This window comes from Thermobia domestica, chromosome 2 (genome assembly GCF_964235325.1).
Source record: "Thermobia domestica chromosome 2, izTheDome1.hap1.1, whole genome shotgun sequence".
Lineage (NCBI taxonomy): Eukaryota > Metazoa > Arthropoda > Insecta > Zygentoma > Lepismatidae > Thermobia > Thermobia domestica.
The window spans coordinates 79674408-79681498 of NC_137455.1; the positions used below are offsets into that span (position 1 = coordinate 79674408).

A 7091-nucleotide genomic window follows, 5' to 3' on the forward strand; every position below is an offset into this window, starting at 1 on the left:
TTGAGTTGACACGTGCGTCTGTTGTGATGTGGGGATCCTTGCAATATTTTTAAATGGTTGTCGGAACTATTTCAAGTGACATTTTGAGGATTTCAATAAACAAAAATGCCGCGAAATTGTGTAAACAGTGCGGATAGCTTCTGCTACGTGTGTGAGGAAGTGACATTTTCCTCACAAAAGCAGACTATAACACCACTAATAAGAAAAGCCTATCAATATTACTTTGGTTGTAAAATTGGAGACCAAGATAAATCTTGGGCACCCCACATTGTGTATAACACATGTGCCAGCAATCTAAGAAATTGGATTAATGGGAAGGGGCGCTCAATGCCTTTTGCAGTGCCCATGATTTGGAGGGAGCCAAACGACCCCCTCACAAAAGCAGACTATAACACCACTAATAAGAAAAGCCTATCAATATTACTTTGGTTGTAAAATTGGAGACCAAGATAAATCTTGGGCACCCCACATTGTGTATAACACATGTGCCAGCAATCTAAGAAATTGGATTAATGGGAAGGGGCGCTCAATGCCTTTTGCAGTGCCCATGATTTGGAGGGAGCCAAACGACCCCATCAGAGACTGTTATTTTTGTATGGTTCCTTCCGTCAAGAAGGGAATTTCCACGAAGAAGAAGCGGGCCTTGATCTATCCTAACATTCCTTCTGCAATGCGCCCTGTTCCACATGAGAAGGACTACCTGTTCCTGACCCACCTAAAGAATACGATCTTTTTTCTGATGATGATCAAGAAGTTGAAGCTCCTGAATCAAGTACTTCAAAGGACCCTACGTTTGTGGTATAAGAACCTCCATGTGAACCACATAGACTTACTCAAGAGGGACTAAGTGGTCCAATCAGAGACTTGGACCTCTCGAAAAGCAAAGCCGAAATTTTAGCGTCACGCTTAAAGCAATGGAATTTATTGCAGGAAAAAGTAAATATTTCAGTGTATCGGAATAGGGAGAAGATGTTCACTTCATTTTTTACTATGGAAGACACACTTGTGGCATGTACAGATGTAAATGGTCTCATGAGGGCACTTAAAATTAATTACGAACCTACGGAGTGGAGGCTCTTTATAGATTCGTCCAATGTGAGTTTAAAGGCAGTGCTTTTACATATTGGAAATGAACTTCCTTCAATTCCTGTAGGTTACGCAGTTCATATGAAGGAATCTTATGAAAACTTGAAACGTTTACTTCAAGCCATTAAATATTACGATTTTCAGTGGCTCATTTGTGGTGACCTTAAAGTAATAGCACTGTTGCTAGGTATGCAGTTAGGGTATACAAAGTATTGTTGCTTTATATGTGAATGGGACAGTAGAGATCGTGGATCTCATTACCGCAAATGTGATTGGAGTACCAGAGAAACTCTTCAGCCGGGAGTGAAAAATGTGCAGCATGAACCACTGGTAGATCGTAACCGAATTTTGCTTCCCCCTCTACATATTAAATTAGGTCTTATGAAAAATTTTGTTAAGAGCATGAACCAAGAGGATGAGGCCTATAAGTACCTAAGAGGACAATTCCCTCGATTAAGTGATGCCAAAGTTAAAGAAGGTGTTTTCATAGGGCTACAGATTAGGCAACTATTCAAAGATCACAAGTTCGATGAAATTCTCCAAGGTGAGGAGAAAGCTGCGTGAGAAAGCTTGAAGAGTGTTTGTTCACAGTTATTGGAAAGAAACAGAGCAACAAATTACAAACAACTGGTAGCAAAGTTGTTATTGTGCTACGAAAATCTTGGTTGCAATATGTCTCTGAAACTCCACTTTCTTCATTTACATCTAGACTTCTTTCCCGAAGATTGTGGAGCAGTAAGTAACAAACATGGTGAGCGTTTCCATCATGATATTGCAGCCATGGAGAAGAGATATGAGGGAAAGTGGAGTTCTAACATATTGGCCGACTACTGTTGGACTATTGCAAGGGATGCTCCAGATGTAACCTACAAAAGGCAAGCCAAGCAAAGACGCTCAAAATAAAATAAACATAATCCTGTACAAGGGATCACATGAAACTTTTGTTTACATTGTAGTGTAGTTCTTGCAGAAAAAGGTATTTGTACATATTTTTCATGTTTTGATGTTAATACTGATTTTTATTACAGCATTGTTAATGTTTAACTTGACCACGGTTACTTTATTTTCTGTATCGCTGTGAAACTGGTATTTGCGCAATTTTGAAAAAGGAAGTACAAGGGTATAGAAAGCTATAGGTTAGGGCACTTCTTAACTCCCCAGCTTATCACATCACAGTGAAATAGATAAAAAAGTGAAATGTGGGTTTTTACAAGGATTTTGCTTAAATGTTCTATAAATATTAATACATTTGTATATATACAGCTACTGCTGTACAAGGGCGTTTTTTTCACAACCTAAGCTAAGAAAGTTCTTCTATTATCATTTCCTTTCATATTATGCTTAAATGAATGTAAAAATCGCAATTTCAAAGAATTTACATACTTTCGATCAAAATTTGTTGAACAGTGTAACTAAACGATATAATTTTTCCTTTGTTATAATAACTAAAGTCCTGTCATGTTGATATCCGCGCAAGTTGGTGTGGAACACCAGTTTCGCTTACCCACTCTTAGTTTTGGTGTTACTGGTGACGGCCGACTTGAATAACAACTGACAACAGTCGATAAAGTATGATAAGCGAAATGAAAGAAAGTAACATCAAGAAAAAGAAACATAAAAGTAGAAAGGACGAAAGAAAGAATAAAAAGGACGCAGTTCTTACATGGAATGAAATTTAACAAATACAGGGTTATTTCTGAACAAAGAGCATAAGAAAGTGGAAAGTCAACGACATTCTTAGAAATGGTAAGAAGGATCATTGTGCGTGGAATGCGAAAAACTAACAAATTTATTTCGGGGGTAGTTTGAGCCCAGTCCGATAGCTTCCTAAATACGCCACTGAAAAAAATTCTGCTCCCCTGATCCTTCACAGCATTGTTTTTCAACTTCATAAATATTTTGAACATCGCTTTTATATATATATATATATATATATATATATATATATATATATATATATATATATATATATATATATATATATATAATGTTATTTCTGTCGTGGGTTGTAGTTTCCGTTACACTTGTATCCCTATTTTTTTTTTTACCGTGTCCTTTGTTTAAAAATGAATAAAAAAGAAAACAATATCCAATGATAGTCCTGGTCCAGTTTTATTTTTAGATACCAGACTGAAGGCAGTTCTAAGTATTAAAAAAAATAGGGATGCTGAATGTCACCCCATTTGTTTAATATGTATATATATATAATGTTATTTCTGTCGTGGGTTGTAGTTTCCGTTACACTTGTATCCCTATTTTTTTTTACCGTGTCCTTTGTTTAAAAATGAATAAAAAAGAAAACAATATCCAATGATAGTCCTGGTCCAGTTTAATTTTTAGATACCAGACTGAAGGCAGTTCTAAGTATTAAAAAAAATAGGGATGCTGAATGTCACCCCATTTGTTTAATATATATATATATATATATATATATATATATATATATATATATATATATATATATATATATATATATATATATATATATATATATATATATATATATATATGAAATGAAATCTTTTAAGTTTTATGTCCCACGGTTATGCCGGTTAGGCTAAAGGAGACTGTGATGATGAGTGATGAATGAAATGGTGGAATGAAGAAAGTGGGTGGAAACGGGAAAACCCCGAGAAAACCCACGCACACGGTGTTTGTCCAATACAAAGTTCACTTGGCGGGGGCTGGGATCGAACCCGGGACCCCAAGCACCAGAGGTGAACGCTCTACCACTACGGCCCACTATATATATATATATATATATCAGAATAAAATGATCTAAACACACACATCAAAGGGAAATGGGGAGGCGTAAACAGAAAAAATGTTTATGTAAATGAATGTCAAAAATAGAAGTATATAAATTACGATTGTTCGAAAAGGGGCCCCGATCTATTTCACTGGCCCCAGTTTGGTTTACGCCGTCACTCCACACAGCATAGCATTTGTAATTGTTTCTTGCATCTTTCGTGTGTATATTCGACAAGCAAAATTTGAAAAAGACTTGTATGGAATATGAACCCTATATTCTTATCCCCTAACTCTAACCGCTATTCTTTCGCTTTTACTTACCCTAGCTCTCACACTCCACAGAGGGTTACAAAACAATTTCCTTTTTATGCCTACTAACAGTGAACACGGAAATAATAGTTGTTATGCACAGTTTCTCATAACGTAGATTTCTACATAATTGACCGGTGGACGGATGGAAATAAGTCAAAGAAGAAAATAAACGTTGTGTGCGAACTAGGGGACCTCAGATTCGTAGGCTAGAGCTAATTTTCCCTTTTAGTTATTTTCTTGAACTAGATAATTTCGCTCGATAAAAAAAAAAAAAAAAAAATCTCCTAGTACTTGTAATTCAACTTAAACCACTACCTGATACATAGAAATAACATTGATATATATTGCATTGTGCTCAAGAGATGGCAGCACTACTTACATTAAATAAGGACAGAAGAATCTCGGAAAACAGACATTATCTTATATTACTTCGGAAACCGTTTACAAGAGTGAAATAGATAAGGAACAAAATTAAAATTTGAATTGTTATTTTAGGTTAACTTTTGTAAAGATGTAACTTTACTTAAAGTTCTAGCATAAGTGTTAAGAGTTAAACTTGGTTGGGTCGAAGATGCGGGATTTGTCAAGCATACTTACCTGGCGTAGGGGTTACCGTGATCAGTAAGGCGGTTCCCCCGGGGCGAGGCTCTTCCATTGCACTTCGGTTGGGCTGACCCTCGCGAATACCCCAAACGTGGGTATCTCGGGCGCGTAATTTTTGATAGTCGGGACTGCGTTCGCGCTGTCCCGGATAAGAAAATTTAAACAAATATTTCATCTCTTCAATTGGGAAAGATTCATCCTCTTTATCGTTGGATCTTCAACAATTTTCGTAGGAAAAGTCACATGCTGTCATGTCTAACATTTTCATCTTCGGAACCAATTTATATTGGAATTTCTATTAGTTATGGAAAAAGCATTCCCAGAAGCTATTTAAGGTAACATCACAGCATTCGTCTCCTAAAGATTCGGTTGCGGAGTTCGTATGTCTAGCAGACTACGAAGTAAAGATACTAACCACTTACTTGTTTCCACAATCTTACTAACCACTTACTTATTCCCACAATCTTAGATTTCTTGGCATGCATATAACAGTGACAAACCATTTTTTCATATATGGGCATTAATTCTTACAGAGGTCTTCATAAAATTCCCTCGCTTAAATAATATAAGATTTTGATTACTACCACCCTCATTAACTCTCCTCATAACTGCAAGAATTGTAGAAAGTGGTGCAAGGACTGGATGAACTGTATATCCCCCACTCTCCAGAGCTATTGCTCACGCCGGGGCTTCTGTTGACCTCTCTATTTCCTACCTTCACCTAGAGGGGGTCTCTTGAATTCTCGGAACAGTAAATTTCATTACAATTGTAATTAATATACGAACTCCTGGAATAACTTTAGAACGAATGCCACTATTCGTCTGATCCGTAGTAATTACTGCTGTGCTACCCAGTGGCGGCGTAAGGGTGTGGCGAACGGGGCCCCCGAATGGTAGGTAAAAAATAATTACTAAAGAACCTTGTTAGTATGAGCCGTACAAAGGCCGTGAAGGTTTATAATTCACACCTTCCCTAAAAGTAAATGCAATTAAATGTCGATCGATATTACACCAAATAACAGATGAAACAACAGAAATATCTTCTAATAAAACTAATCAGTGCCGGATTACGTATAAGCTAAACAAGCCATAGCTTAGGACCTCACTCTCTTGGGAACCTGGAAAGAAATTTAAAGAAAAAACTGAATGTAGATTAAAATAAATAAAATAAACGTTCCACGCTTGGGGGGGGGGGCAAAGAAAGGGTCTTTCCTAGTAAGATAGTGAAATCGGCCCTGGGGGCACGGTGGCTTAATGGTAGAGCGTTCACCTCCGGTGCTTGGGGTCCCTGGTTCGATTCCAGCTTGCGCCGTGTGGACTTTGTGGTAGACAAAAGCCGTGCTCGTGGGTTTCCTCGGGTTCTCCCGTTTCCTCCCACTTTCTTCATTCCATCATTTCATTTATTACTCGTCATCACCGTCTCCTTTTGCCTAACCGGCATAACCGTGGGACGTAAAACTTAAATATTTCATTTTTCTTAAATCGGCCCTTGATCCAAATTGGATCGCTATTGACCCAAAAGGTTACCCTTGACCTAAAACTACCTCCAAAAAAATTTTGACCCCCTATCCCCTTCTCTTACCGAATTATCGTATCATACATGCTCAAAATTGAATATTTTTAAATTTTGGTGCGGATGGTCGAAAAATTTTGAAAGTTTCATAGCTTATAGATACTATCTAGATGTAAATGTGCAATTTTTTGTTGCCATTACTTTCAGGTCCCGAAAAAAATATATGTTGTGGGTACCTTAGGGTATAACAAATTTTTTTAACCAAAAATTCAGCAACGTGTCCCCCACAATCTTTTTCTATATTTTTTTGAAATTTTCAACACGCAAAAAATAAAGAAAATACGCATCGATGATTTTGAAAAATAAATTGCTCATTTACATCTAGATAGTATCTACAATCTGTGAAACTTTCAAAATTTTTCGACCACCCCCACCAAAATTTAAAAATATTCAATTTTGAGCAAGTATGATACGATAATTCGGTAAGGGGAGAGGGAAGGGGTCAACATTTTTTTGATGTAGTTTTAGGTCAAAGGTAACCTTTTGGGTCAATAGCGACCCAATTTAGATCAAGAGCCGATTTCACTATCTTACTAGGAAAAACCCTTTAAAGAAAAAGCCTGAATGTAGGTGAAAAAATTATAATACAAGCGTTTCAATTTCTTGGCCTTCCCCCCCCCCACTAAAGAAAATAAAGGAAACAGCTGAATGTAGGTCAAAAATAAAAAGTTTCACTTTCTTGGGGCCCCAAAGAAACTTAAAGGGAAAAATGTATGTGGATTAAAATATGGATAAAATAAAGGAAAGTGTAGATTAAAAAGGAAAA

At 36.8% G+C, this 7091-nt stretch overlaps 1 non-coding gene across 1 annotated transcript; it reads left to right on the top strand.

The window, feature by feature from the left end:
* The first annotated feature begins 4738 nt into the window (after positions 1 to 4738).
* On the top strand, positions 4739 to 4900 carry LOC145679911 (U1 spliceosomal RNA). Its single transcript, XR_014130614.1, has one exon. It is a non-coding gene; the product is annotated as a U1 spliceosomal RNA (small nuclear RNA).
* The last annotated feature ends 2191 nt before the right edge of the window (positions 4901 to 7091 follow it).